The following is a 15,450-nucleotide window of genomic DNA, read 5'->3' as shown; positions in this document are numbered from 1 at the left end:
AGCGATTAATAGTGTAGCTTTAAAAGTTATGTAATTTCTTTGACCTTCTGTTTCTTCAACTGTAAAATGTTCACAAAAAATATTTTATTGGTGTTTGTGAAGACTAAATAAGAGAACTGATCAAATTAACTTAGCACAGAACATGATGGAGTAATTTATCGATTATATTAGTTTCCTTCACATTATCTCCTTCTGATCTTTGCTAAAATCACACATTCTTAATGAGGTCTTAAATGACCATTCCTTAAAAAATCTTAACTCTCTATTCTTCATGCCAACATTTCTTTATACAGCACCTGTTTACTATTCTCCATAGTACCTATCATCTAACATATGGTATAAATTTACTTATTTTTTGTTTGACTACTGGCACTAGAATGTCAGCTCAGTGAGAGCAGAAACTTGATCTTGTTTTCTGCTGAATTCTCAGTGCCTAGCACATAAGAGGTATTCAAAAAATACCTGTTGAATGAATGCAATTCATTCTGGAATATAATTTAGGGAGACATAATTAATTTGCTCTATAACCAAATCTATTTTATACTATACCACATAAATATTTAAAGAGCATTCAACCCAGGAATTAGGAGTATAATTGACATACATTGAAAGGCTTAGAAAGTTATGGTTGACAGGACATTAGTATTATGAATTAACTTTACATTTTAGATTTGGCAGGTACAGTACTAGGACTAACAGCAAAGCTGATTGAGGAGTTAAGAAATTTTACTGTTTGTATTGGCATAGAGCTGACTTATGTTAACAGAGAAAGTACAGGTGACAACTTGTTACTGAATAAAGCAGGCTAAAGAGACAACCAAAAGAAGTTTAAAATCCACATTGTACTAGACTTGCTTTGACTCTGACAAGATATGAACATTATTAAAAACCAAACATGACAAAATATCTTATATTAGAGTCAGACAGTATTTATATGGCAACTATTTATGTACTAGGCACTTTTGTATACATGTTAACTCAATTAATCCGCACAACAACCCTATGATGAAGGTATTATAATCTCCTCTTTATAGATGATAACACCTGAAGTTCAGGGAGGTGAAGTAATACAATAAAGCCACCTAACCAGGAAGTGTCATTCATGATATAAATCTGGGTCTTCAACACAGAGACCATTGCTTTCTCTATCACATTGTCATTTCATCATTAATATCTCCTCCTGAGGATGTTAAGAGCACCATAGAATTATGAACTAGAATCACTTCAGGCCATTTTCTGATCATTTATATATTCTACATAGCCCAGTAACAAATCCTGAACACATGTCCAGATCCTGAATGGAGTATCTTAACAAATTCTGCCAAAAATAAAAATATCAATTAATATAGCCAGTGGTATTAAGTACACTCCTCTTTTATGAATGCTTAGGGTGCCTGAAGTAAAGGAATTCATCTTAAGTAGATATTATTAATGAAATTTAAGATTTTCAAAGGGCCATTGAGAATTTTCTACCACAGGGGAATCTACTTTCAAGCCCAGAAATAGAGGAAATATGCCCTTCCTTTTCTGATTCAGGTAGTAAAGTTGAGAATAATTCCAGACTCAACTAGCTGTTTATCACTGTTCTAATCCAACATATTCAAGTTATATGCAAAATTCTACATGGAATTGAAATTTTACAAAGTTTTCAAAAAAAATATTATTTCAAGTATTAATTTAAAATGGTCATTGAAGGGTGGCTGGGTGGCTCTGTCAATTAAGCATCTGCCTTCAGCTCAGGTCATGATCTCAGGGTCCTGGGATCAAGCCCTGCATTAGGTTCCCTACTCAGCAGGGAGTCTGCCTCTGCCTCTCCCCCAGCTCATGCTCTCACTCTCTCAAATAAATAAATAAAATCTTTTAAAAAAATAAAATGGTCATTGAGATCTCGACTATAATGCCATTCACCATGCTGGGAACTGATGGATATAGGAAGTTATAAGACATAATTCTGTCCTCTAGCTGGAAGACAAAAGCTCCAGCAAGAAAGGCAGACTGTACTCCCAGTCCTGAACCCACCATTTATTGACTACTTATGAGACTCATATTAACTTGAAAATAATGATGTATACTTCACAAGATTGTTGTGAGGACTGCATGGGTTAACATAAGTAAAGGGTCCAGAGTCTGATACATAGTTGGTGTACAAAAGTTAAACACATTTCTATTTTTGCTGTCATTATTATTAAAAGGCTAGGGAGTGCAAACAATATAAAATACATTTATTGAAAAATAATGGATCACACCTTTGGTAATGAATGATATTGCTATTTTTTCATCCCTGGGCATGCAGGATGAACTTTGTTACCTATTCCAAAAATACTACTATTCTCATAAAAATAATCTCTTATATCAGTAATGTCCAAAGTGCTTTCACACTAACCCTCAAAAAACCCTAGGAGTGAAATAGATCAAGTTTTCTGTCCCTCTTAAACACAGCTAGTAAGGGATGGGGCCACAATCTTCTGACACGATGCACAGTGCTCTTGCTACAACATGCAAGACTTCGGGATCCCTAGATATCAACCCATTCCATTCTACTAAGTCTTTTTTTTTTTTTAAAGATTTTATTTATTTATTTGACAGAGAGAGACACAGAGAGAGAGGGAACACAAGCAGGGGGAGTGGGAGAGGGAGAAGCAGGCTCCCGGCAGAGCAGAGAGCCCGATGTGGGGCTCGATCCCAGGACCCTGGGATCATGACCTGAGCCGAAGGCAGACACTTAACGACTGAGCCACCCAGGCGCCCCCCATTCTACTAAGTCTTAATGCTAAACAAGCATGTCAACTTGAGCAGGCAGGTGAAAGAAAGCACTTTATTTCATATCTGTATCTGTGTCTGTATCCATATCTATATTAAACACAATGACGTTGCCTTTTATAAGTCAAACCTGGCCAGCAATTTCATATGGTTCGACATGCTTACATATATGCAGTAGAGGATCCTGTTTAAGAGGGTAGGTTTTGGTACTGGGAAAATGTTGGACCTGAGCCCAGCTCTTTCACATAAGTTGTGTGAGCAAGGGCAAGATCACTGACTACAGTGAGCCTCAAAATCCTCACTGTTTTAAATGAAATATTAAAATCAATAATATTTCTTAGAGTTGCAAATAGCATATACTAAGCCCTCAGTAACTTAATTATTGCTAATAGTACTATTACTATTACGAGTAGCAGTGAGGATGCTCACCCAAATGGAGAAGAAATCATCCTTACTTTAGTGCCCAGTAGTTCTTTGAATAGGTATCTGGGTGAAGCACAGCAAATATTTACAACCTCTAGAGGAGTCCAATGAAGTGTTGTGCTAGAACTATCCTATCCAACTCAAGAGTGCTTAACTATTAAATTTTCAGAGATTTTGCAGGCTGGTTCCTGCAGTCATTATTAAAAATTATAATAAACTTACCATTAAATACATTATATTAAAAGCAAAAATAAATGCTCAAAACTTATAATATCTTAAATATTTTACTATTATCTATGCTCTTGACATTATTTACATCTATTATATCTGTATGGTGGAAATACTAATTGATAGTGTGCTACTATGCCTCCCTTCCTGCCTATACATTCAGTGACATCAGTTTGGTAGCTTTAAATTGGCCAATGTAGGAGTATTAACACCACAGAAATCAGAAAATGCATTCAGTCAGGACTTTTCTCCCCAGAAAGCCAGTTATTAAACATCTACCAACACATAATTAGACCAGTGTTATACCAGCTGCTTTCAACCACAGTATTATACTGGTTGCTTACAATCTGCCCTCCCCCACCCCAGACATCTGAATTTTAGGAACTGCTTACAGCCATCACTAAAGCCTTGAACAGAATATAAGGTAAATGAGAAATGTGTGGGTGTAGATAATTCCACAGCCTCAAAATAAGCCCTGGTTTGGGAAACTCATCAGCCTATATTGTTCCCTTTGGAGCAATTGATATTAACCACATTTCATTTTGAGGGTTAATATATGTATATGCATGCACACACACAAATATCTTAGGAAACTCAAAGTTAAATAAATATGAACACTCTAAAATCTTTATAAATTTTAATTTTGTGTAAAAAATTAAGGTATGATCTTTGATTATAAATTTTATCAACTATTTCAATATATATGTCAAGTGAGTTGATGTACTTCTGACATATGTGAAATAAAATTCAAAATATTTTTTATCTTTTTAAAGATTTTATTTATTTGAGAGAGAGCATGCATGCAAGACAGCATGAGCAGCAGAGAGGGACAGAGACAGAGGGAGAAGCAGACTCCCCACTGAGCAGGGAGCCTGATGCGGGGCTCGATCCCAGGACCCTGGGATCATGAACTGGGCTGAAGGCAGACACTTAACCAAATGAGCCACCCAGGCACCCCAAAATTCAAAATATTTTTAAGAGCAGGTATGCCAAAGGTACACACCAATATTTTTACAGAGCTTGGAAACAATACACAAAAATATTTTGTGGTGTTAGAACTTTCTTTTAGCACTGAGTAATATCCAGAGGAGAGAGAAATTTGTATCTTAGGAACCATTACAATGAGAGAACCTGGACAGAAATGAACTATGCCAAATATTTTGCAAAATAAACCTTAGGAATTTGGATGACATTGTGTGGGTACCCAAGTAACTAAAAGCAAATTCAAAATATTGAATTGGACATTCACCCCTGAACACCATATTGCAATTGGAAACTTCACAGAAAACTAATTGAGAGAGAATAATCCAGACATATTAAAGATAACTGTTTTAAGTTTACATGTGCAATTAGTTGTGTTGTGTATATTAGATATTTAATAAGGGATATAAATATATATATATTTGCAGCATACTACTTATTTTTTTAATTTTATTTTATTATGTTATGTTAGTCACCATACAATACATCATTAGTTTTTGATGCAGGGATCCATGATTCACTGTTTTCATAGAACACCCAGTGCTCCATGCAGTATGTGCCCTCCTTAATACCCATCACCGGGCTAACCCATGCCCCCACCCCCTCCCCTCTAAAACCCTCAGTTTGTTTCCCAGAGTCCATAGTCTCTCATGGTTCGTCTCCCCCTCCAATTTCCCCCCTTTCATTTTTCCCTTTCTTCTCCTAATGTCCTCCATGCTATTCCTTATGTTCTACAAATAAGTGAAACCATATGATAATTGACTCTCTCTGCTTGACTTATTTCACTTAGCATAATCTCCTCCAGTCCCATCCATGTTGATGCAAAAGTTGGGTATTCATCCTTTCTGATGGCTGAGTAATATTCCATTGTATATATGGACCACATCTTCTTTATCCATTCATCTGTTGAAGGGCATCTCGGCTCTTTCCACAGTTTGGCTATTGTGGACATTGCTGCTATGAACATTGGGGTGCATAGGGCCCTTCTTTTCACTACATCTGTGTCTTTGGAGTAAATACCCAGTAGTGCAATTGCTGGGTCATACGGTAGCTCTATTTTCAACTTTTTGAGGAACCTTCACACTGTTTTCCAAAGTGGCTGTACCAACTTGCATTCCCACCAACAGTGTAAGAGGGTTCCCCTTTCTCCACAACCTCTCCAACATTTCTTGTTTCTTTCCCTGTCCATTTTTGCCATTCTAACTGGTGTAAGGTGGTATCTCAATGTGGTTTTGATTTGAATTTCCCTGATGGCTAATGATGATGAACATTTTTTCATGTGTCTGTTAACTATTTGTATGTTGTCTTTTGAGAAGTGTCTGTTCATGTCTTCTGCCCATTTTTTGACTTGACTATTTGTTTTTTGGGTGTTAAGTTTGAGAAGTTCTTGATAGATCTTGGAAATCAGCACTTTGTCTGTAGTGTCATTTGCAAATATTTTCTCCCATTCTGTGGGTTGCCTCTTTGTTTTGTTGACTGTTTCCTTTGCTGTGCAGAAGCTTTTTATCTTGATGAAGTCCCAAAAGTTCATTTTTGCTTTTGTTTCGCTAGCTTTTGGAGATGTATCTTGAAAGAAGTTGCTGTGGCCGACGTTGAAGAGGTTACTGCCTATGTTCCCCTCTAGGATTTTGATGGAGTCCTGTCTCACATTGAAGTCTTTCATCCATTTTGAGTTTATCTTTGTGTAGGGTGTTAGGGAATGGTCGAGTTTCATTCTTCTGTATATAGCTGTCCAATTTTCCCAGCACCATTTATTGAAGAGATTGTCTTTTTCCATTGCATATTTTTTCTTGCTTTGTTGAAGATTATTTGACCATAGAGTTGAGGGTCCATATCTGGGTTCTCTATTCTGTTCCATTGGTCTATATGTTTGTTTTTCTGCCAGTACCATGCTGTCTTGGTGATCACAGCTTTGTAATATAGCTTGAAATCGGGCAACGTGATGCCCCCAGCTTTTTTTTCTTTTTTAATATTTCCTTGGTGATTTGGGGTCTTTTCTGATTCCATACAAATTTTAGGATTGTTTGTTCCAGCACTTTGAAAAATATCATTGGAATTTAGATTGCTCTGGGTAGCACAGACATTTTAACAATATTTATTCTTCCGATCCATGGGTATGGAATGTTTTTCCATCTTTTTGTGTCTTCTTCAATTTCTTCCATGAGTGTTCTGTAGTTCCTAGAGTATAGATCCTTTACCTCTTTGGTTAGGTTTATTCCGAGGTATCTTATGGTTTTTGGTGCTATTGGAAATGGAATCATTTCTCCAATTTCTCTTTCTACAGTTGCATTGTTAGTGTATAAGAAAGCAACTGCTTTCTGTACCTTGATTTTGCATCCTGCCACATTACTGAATTGCTGTATGAGTTCTAGTAATTTGGGGGTGGAGTCTTTTGGGATTTCCACATAAAGTATCATGTCATCTGCAAAGAGAGAGAGTTTGACTTCTTCCTTGCCAATTTGAATACCTTTTATTTCTTTTTGTTGTCTGATTGCTGTTGCTAGGACTTCTAGTACTATGTTGAACAATAGTGGCGAGAGTGGGCATCCTTGTCATATTCCTGATCTTAAGGGAAAGGCTTTCAGCTTTTCCCCATTGAGAATGATATTCACTGTGGGTTTTTCATAGATGGATTTTAGGAACTTGAGGAATGTTCCCTCTATCCCTATACTCTGAAGAGTTTTAATCAGGAAAGGATGCTGTATTTTGTCAAATGCTTTTTCTGCATCAATTGAGAGGACCATATGGTTCTTCTCCCTCCTCTTATTAATGTGTTCTATCACATTGATTGATTTGCAAATGTTGAACCACCCTTGCATCCCAGGGATAAATCCCACTTGGTTGTGGTGGATGATCCTTTTAATGTATTGCTGGATTCCATTAGCTAGGATTTTGTTGAGAATTTTGGAGTTCATATTCATCAGGGAAATTGGTCTGAAATTCTACTTTTTGATGGGGTCTTTGCCTGGTTTGGGGATTAAGGTAATGCTGGCCTCATAGAATGAGTCTGGAAGCTTTCCTTCTGTTTCTATTTTTTGAAACATCTTCAGGAGATTAAGTATTATTTCTTCTTTGAATGTTTGATAGAATTCCCCAGGGAATCCATCAGGCCCTGGACTCTTGACTTTTGGGAGGTTTTGGATCACTGCTTCAATCTCGTTACTGGTTATTGGCCTATTCATGTTGTCAATTTCTTCCTGTTTCAGTCTTGGCAGCTTATAGGTTTCCAGGAAGGCATCCATTTCATCCGGATTGCTCAGTTCATTGGCATATAGTTGTTGATAATAATTTCTAATAATTGTTTCTATTTCCTTGGTGTTAGTCATGATCTCTCCCCTTTCATTCATAATTTTATTAATTTGGGTCCTCTTTTCTTTTGGATAATTCTGGCCCATGGTTTATCGATCTTATTAATTCTTTCAAAGAACCAACTTCTAGTTTTGTTGATCTGATCTACTGTTTTTCTGGTTTCTAATTCATTGATCTCTGCTCTAATCATAATTATTTCTCTTCTAATGTGTGGCTTAGGCATCGTTTGTTGCTTTTTCTCTAGTTCTTTAAGTTGTAGAGTTAGTTGGTGAATTCAGGATATTTCTATTTTTTTGAGTGAGGCTTGGATGGCAATGTATTTCCCCCTTAGGACCGCCTTTGCAGTATCCCATAGGTTTTGGACCAATGTGTTTTTGTTCTCATTGATTTCCATGAATTGTTTAAGTTCTTCTTTGATTTCCTGGTTGACCCAAACATTCTTGAGTGGAGTGGTCTTTAGCTTCCAAGTGCTTGAATTTCTGCCAAATTTTTTCTTGTGATTGAGTTCCAGTTTTAAAGCACTGTGGTCTGAGAATATGCAGGGAATAATCTCAATCTTTTGGTATCAGCTGAGACCTCATTTGTGACCCAGTATGTGGTCTATTCTGGAGAAAGTTCCATGTGTGCTCGAGAAGAGTGAGTATTCTGTTTTAGGGTGGAATGTTCTGTAAATATCCATGAGGTCCATCTGGTCTAGTGTATCATTCAAAGCTCTTGTTTCCTTGTTGATTTTCTGCTTAGATGATCTGTCCATTGCTGAGAGTGGAGTATTGAGATCTCCTACAATTAATGTATTGTTATCAATGTGACTCTTTATTTTGGTTAACAGTTGGCTTATGTAGATGGCTGCTCCCATGTTGGGGGCATAGATATTTACAATTGTTAGATCTTCTTGTTGGATAGACCCTTTAAGAATGATATAGTGTCCTTCTGTGTCTCTAACTACAGTCTTTAGTTTAAAATCTAATTTGTCTGATATAAGAATTGCTACCCCAGCTTTCTTTTAAGGTCCGCTGGTATCGAAGATGGATCTCCATCCCTTCACTTTCAGTCTGGATGTATCTTTAGGTTCAAAATGAGTCTCCTGTAGGCAGCATATGGATGGGTCCTGTCTTTTTATACAATCTGCAACCCTGTGCCGTTTTATGGCAGCATACTAGTTTAAAAAAAAACCACAGAAATGGAGCCAGACTACTTTAGTTTAAAATCTGCTTTTTCTTTTAAAAAACTTACTAGCTTGGTGACCTTAGACAAAATATCCAATCCTCAGTTTCCTCAGGTGTAAGGATAATAACAGTACTTCCCTCATAGAGTTGTAAAAATAAAATGAGCTAATACAGATAAGTGCTTTGAAAAAATGCTCTGCACATAATAAGCTTTCAATATATGTTGGTTATAATAACTATTATTTTTGCTCTTAAGCAATACCATTTATTGAGCATATATCATGTATAAAACGCTCTAAATAACATCACCTTATATTACACTTACATTATTAATAATTTGTTTGTGGCCCCATGGTTAGTCAGAGAATCAATCAAGGATTTATATAAATGTCTCCCTAACACCAAAAACCCATGCTTTTCCTATTGAATATTAGAATCACCTAGGGTGCTGTTAAAATGCAAGTTTGCAGTCTTTATGAAATGTTTACTGATTCAGAATCTCTGGGGATGGCTCCAGAAAAATCTTACTTTTTTTTAAATTTAGAAGACTGGTTGCTACCTTATTTTTACTTTTTATTTCCCAAGATCTTAATATTTTTATTGAACTATTATTGATATGTTACATTAGCTTCAGGTGTACAACATAGTAATTTGACAATTCTATGTTATGCTATGCTCACCACAAGTGTAGCTATGCTCTGTCACCATAACACTACTCCAATACTATTGACTATAATCCCCATGCTGTACCTTTTATCCCTGTGACATTCATTCTGTAACTGGAAGCCCATACCTCCCACTCCCCTTCATGCATTTTGCCCATACATCCACCTCCTTCTCCTCTGGCAACCACTAGTTTGTTCTCTGTATTTATGGGTCTATTCTGCTTTTTTTGTTTGTTTTTTAGATTCCATATATAAGTGAAAACAGGTGGTATCTGTCTTTCTCTGTCTGACTTATTTCCCTTAGCATAATACTCTCTAGGTCCATCCATGTTGCTGCAAATGGCAAGATCACATTCTTTTTTATGGTTGAGTAATACTCCAGTGTGTGTGTGTGTGTGTCTCAAATCTTCTTTATCCATTCATCTATTGATGGACACTTGGGCTGCTTCCATATCTTGGCTATTGTAAAAAATGCTGCAATAAACATAGGGGTGCATATATCCCTTTGAATTAGTGTTTTTGTATTCTTTAGGTAAATACCTAGTAGTGCAATTGCTATATTATATGGTTTTTCTATTTGTTATTTTTTGAGGAACCTCCACACTATGTTTCAGTGGCTGCACCAGTTTGCATTCCCACCAACAGTGCAGGAGGGTTCTGTTTTCTACACACTCTTGCCAACACTTCTTATATATTATCTTTTTGATACTAGCCAGTCTGACAGGTATATGGTGATATTTCACTGTGGTTTTGATTTGCACTTCCCTGATGAGAAAAATCTTACTTTTTGACCAATTCTTCAGGTCATACTTAGACACATTAATGACTGAATAACAATGCATTGGCTATACTCATTAACTTTCCCACTGGAACATTTTACCATTAACACCAATGCAAAAAGTCTACAAGTTAAGGCTCTGGCAGTATCAACCAAAGGACTATTAATTATTTCTTCTTTCCTCAGTTCTCAAGGCAGTTATACTTAGAATCGTTTAGACAAATTATCAGGTAATAATTAAAATCTATTTGCTCACTATAAATTAAGAGTAATTTTATCTTTTTCAAAGAAGGCAGACTGATACTCAGGTCCATCCAATAATATGATTCCCCTTCTGTTTTATGAAATAGTGGATGATGAGTTGTTTGTTATACTACAAATAAATAAGTCTGATTAATAAAATTTGGACTGCTTCTATGTTAATGTAGTGATTATCACTTTCAGAAACTACCATGCTAAAATATAAAACCTGGTCTATGTGTGTGTGCACACACATGCAATATTTGGAAGAGAAAATTTAGAAAAATAAATTGTTCTCAAAGTCACTTCCAAATATACTCATTATTATTTGTGTAGTGTTTAAATATATATACTCATTTCCTGGCTATCTCTATAGACTTTTTTTTTTTAAAGATTTTATTTATTTATTTGACAGAGAGAGAGCAAGAGAGGGAATACAAGCAGGGGGGTGGGAGAGGGAGAAGCAGGTTTCCCGCTGAGCCAGGAGCCCAATGCAGGGCTCAATCCCAGGACCCTGGGATCATGACCTGAGCCGAAGGCAGACGCTTAACAAATGAGCAACCCAGGCGCCCCAATTTCTTCACACTTTCGAACATAGTTATTTTTTAACATAGCTATCATTTCATATACAATTTTATAGTCTTTTTCATTTATCATATATGCATTTTTTGTTATGAAAGCCTTCATATACATTTTTCAGTGACTGATAATGTTGTGACTATAAGATGTACTATAATGTACTCAATTATTATACAATAATTGTACATTTAGACTGTCTTCAATTATTTTATTATTATCAATTATAAAGTCTAAAATGCCAAATTGTTAATAATAGTTATCTTTGAGTAGTACAATTGTGTGTATTCTTTTCGAGTTTTTCAAAATTCCTACCATTAACATATATAAATTTTAACAGGGAAAATGTTATTCAAAATAAAATGAATTGTATAATAACAGGTGGTTACAGATAAAAGAACTGCAAATCTCAGACCCAATTTAAGAAGGAGTCTCTAGGAAAAGCCAAAGACAACAGGTAAGATAAAAGCAAGGACACCAGAGGAAATTTTAGACTCCTATGTCTCAGCTACAACAAATAGTACACACAGTCTAACTCCTACCCAGATAAAATAAAAGCTCATACTAAGGCCTATTTATCATAGTTCCCTTTACCTGATACATCATGTATGGCCTTCAACAACACCAAAAAGTCACAAGACATGCTAAAAGGCAAAAAACACATTCTGATAAGCAAAAGTAAGCATCAGAACCAAACTTGGATACAGCAGAAATTTTGGAATTATCAAACCAGGAATTTAAAATAATTATGTTAAGGGCCCTAATTTTTAAAATGGACAATATGTAAGAATAGATGGGTAATGTAAGTAGAGAGATTGAAACTCTAAAAATATCAAAAGGAAATTCTAGAATTCAAAAACACTTTAAGAGATATTTTAAAATGTCTTTGATAAGCTCATCAGCAGACTACACACAGCCAAAGAATCAGTGAGGTTAAAGATATGTCAATGAAAACTTCCCAAATTGAAAAGTAAAGAGGAAAAAGAATTTTAAAAAATGAGATGGAATATTCATACAAATATCCTTATGAAAGGACAACATATACATAATGGGAATACCAGAAAGAGACGAGAAAGGAACAGAATAAATGAATAAAGTAATAACGGCTGAGATTTTTCCAAAATTAATGATTGACACCAAACTACAGATCCAGGAAACTCAGAGAACATCAGAGATGATATTCCAAAAAAATCTACAACTAGACAAATCACACCCAAACTAAAGAAAACCAAAGACAAAGAAAATCTTGAATAAAACTAGAGTAGGGGAAACCCACATTACCTATAGAGGAACAATGATAACAAACATCTTGTAAACAAGAAGAGAGTAAAGTAAAATATATTAAGCACTGAGAGGAAAAGAAAAAAACCCACTAACCTAGAATTCTGTATCCACTGAAAATATCCTTCAAGAGTAAAGGAAAATAAAGACTTTCTCCAAAAAAATTAAATGGAGAGAATCTGTTGCCAGTAGACCTGGCTGCCTTGCAAGAAATGTTGAAAGTTCTTCAGAAAGAAAATTATATAGGTCAGCAACTGGAATCCACATAAAGAAAGGAAGGGTATTAGAGAAGAAATAAAGGAAGGGAAAATATTTTATTTTTCTTATTCTTAATTAATCTAACAGAAAATAATTTATTCAAAATAATAATAGAAACAACTTTTGGAATGACCATATGTCATGGATAAATTAAACGAATGACATCAAAGTTATGGGGGACAGAGGGAGGAATTGAGAATACTCTATAATAAGGTACTTGCATTATATGTGCAGTGAAAGTGGACTTACAGTGGTTGTAAATGTATATCGCAATCTAGGGAAGCGCTATGAATATAAAAATAAGTACACTTGTTTTGCTAAGAAAACGAAGACAATGGAGTCATATAAAATGTTCAATTAAAGCAAAGGCAGGCAGAAAAAGAGGGTAAGACAAAAATAAAAAAGCATAGGGCAATGCATAAAAAGCAATTACAAATATTATAGATATAAATCAAACTATATAAATAATCACTATAAATATCAGTGGTCTGAATGAACTGATTAAAAGACAGAGGTTGTCAGAGTGGATCAAAAACACAACCCAACTATATGTTACCTTCAAGAAACTCACCTTAATATAAAAATACAGACAAATCGAAGTAAAAGGATAGAGAAAAATATGCCATGGTATTTGCACTAATGAAAAGAAGTTGAAATAGCTATATTAATTTCAGACAAAGGAAATTTCAGAGGAAGGAAAATAATCAAGAATAAATAAAGGCATTACTAATAATAGGGTCAATTATCTAAGAAGACATAGAATCCTTAATGTATATGATACAAAATACCAACATACGTGCTGCAAAAATAATAGAACTGCAAAAAGAAATAGATGAATCCACTTTTAAAGTTGCAGAGTTCGGGGCGCCTGGGTGGCTCAGTTGGTTAAGCGACTGCCTTCGGCTCAGGTCATGATCCTGGAGTCCCGGGATCGAGTCCCACATCGGGCTCCCTGCTCAGCGGAGGGTCTGCTTCTCCTTCTGACCCTCTTCCCTCTCGTGCTCTCTGTCTCTCATTCTCTCTCTCTCAAATAAATAAATAAAATCTTTAAAAATAAATAAATAAAAAAAAATAAAGTTGCAGAGTTCAATACCTCTCTATCAGTAATTCATAGATTTGGTAGGCAGAAAATAAGTAAAGATGTAGTTGAACTGAACCATATCATCAATCATCTGGATCTAATTGACATTTATAGACTACTTCCTTCATCCAACAACAGAAGAATACACCTTCTTCTCAAACTCACACAGAACGTTTACCAAGACAGATGAAATTCTGGGCCATAAAACTCACCTTAACAAATTTTTAGAAATAGACATCATATAAAGCATGCTCTCAAATAACAATGTAATTAAACTAGAAATCAGTAACAGAAAGACTTCCCCAAATACTTGGAGATTAAACATATTACTAAATGGCACCGGGATCAAAGAAGTCTCAGGAGAAAAATAAAAATATTCTGAATGAAATTAAATTGAAAATACAATTTAAATTTAAATTTTACCAAATTTATTAGATGCAGTGAAAGCTGTGCTTAAAGGGAAATGTAATGCATTAAGTGCATATATTAGAAAAGAAAGCTGAGTAACATTCCATTGTGTATATGAACCACATCTTCTTTATCCATTCATCTGTTGGTGTTATTTGCAACTAATGAATCATTGAACATTGTACCAAAAACTAATGATGTACCTATATGTTGGCTAACTGAATTTAAATTAAAAAAAAAAAGAAAAGAAGAAACATCTAAAATCAATATAAGCTTTTTTATTATTATTATGTTATGTTAATCACCATACATTACATCATTAGTTTTTGATGTAGTGTTCCATGATTCACTGTTTGCGTATAACACCCAGTGCTCCATGCAGAACGTGCCCTCCTTAATACCCATCACCAGGCTAACCCATCCCCCCACCCCCCTCCCCTCTAGAACCCTCAGTTTGTTTCTCAGAGTCCATAGTCTCTCATGGTTCGTCTCCCCCTCCAATTTCCCCCCCTTCATTCTTCCCCTCCTGCTGTCTTCTTCTTCTTTTTTTTTTTTTTAACATATAATGTATTATTTGTTTCAGAGGTACAGGTCTGTGATTCAACAGTCTTACACACACACACACACAAAATAAAATCAATATAAGCTTCTACCTCAGTAAACTAGAAAAAGAGGGGTAAATTAAATTTAAAGTAATCAGAAGAAATTAAATAATGAATATTAGAGCAATAATCAATGAAATTTTAAACAGAAAAAAAAAGAAATTTTAAACAGGAAAACAATAGAGAAATTCAACAAAATCAAAAGCTAGTTTTTTTTGAGAGATCTGTACAATTGATAAATCTCTATCTAGTCTAACCAAGAAAAAAAGAGAAGAGACAAAAATTTTTTTTAACTTTTTTTTATTATAGTAAAATACACATAATAAAATTTACTATCTTAACCATTTTTAAGTGTACAGTTAAATACATTCACATTGTTGTGCAACCATCCATCTCCAGGAGTCTTTTCACCTTGCAAAACTGAAACTCTGTACCCACAAAACAGTAACTCCTCCCCTCCCTTGGCCCAAGGCAACCATCACCAATATAAATGCTATACCCATTAAACAATAACTCCTTCTTCTCCTCTCCTCTCATTCCCTCATAACCTCTAATCTACTTTCTGTCTCTATGAATTTAACAATTCTAGGTACCTCATAAAAGTAGAATCATGAAATGTTTGTTCTTTTGTGACTGGCTTATTTCACTTAGCACAATGTCCTCAAGGTTCATCCATGTGTCAGAATTTCCTTTT

This window comes from Neomonachus schauinslandi, chromosome X, assembly GCF_002201575.2.
Source record: "Neomonachus schauinslandi chromosome X, ASM220157v2, whole genome shotgun sequence".
NCBI classification, from domain to species: Eukaryota; Metazoa; Chordata; class Mammalia; order Carnivora; family Phocidae; genus Neomonachus; species Neomonachus schauinslandi.
This window is presented reverse-complemented; position numbering follows the sequence as displayed.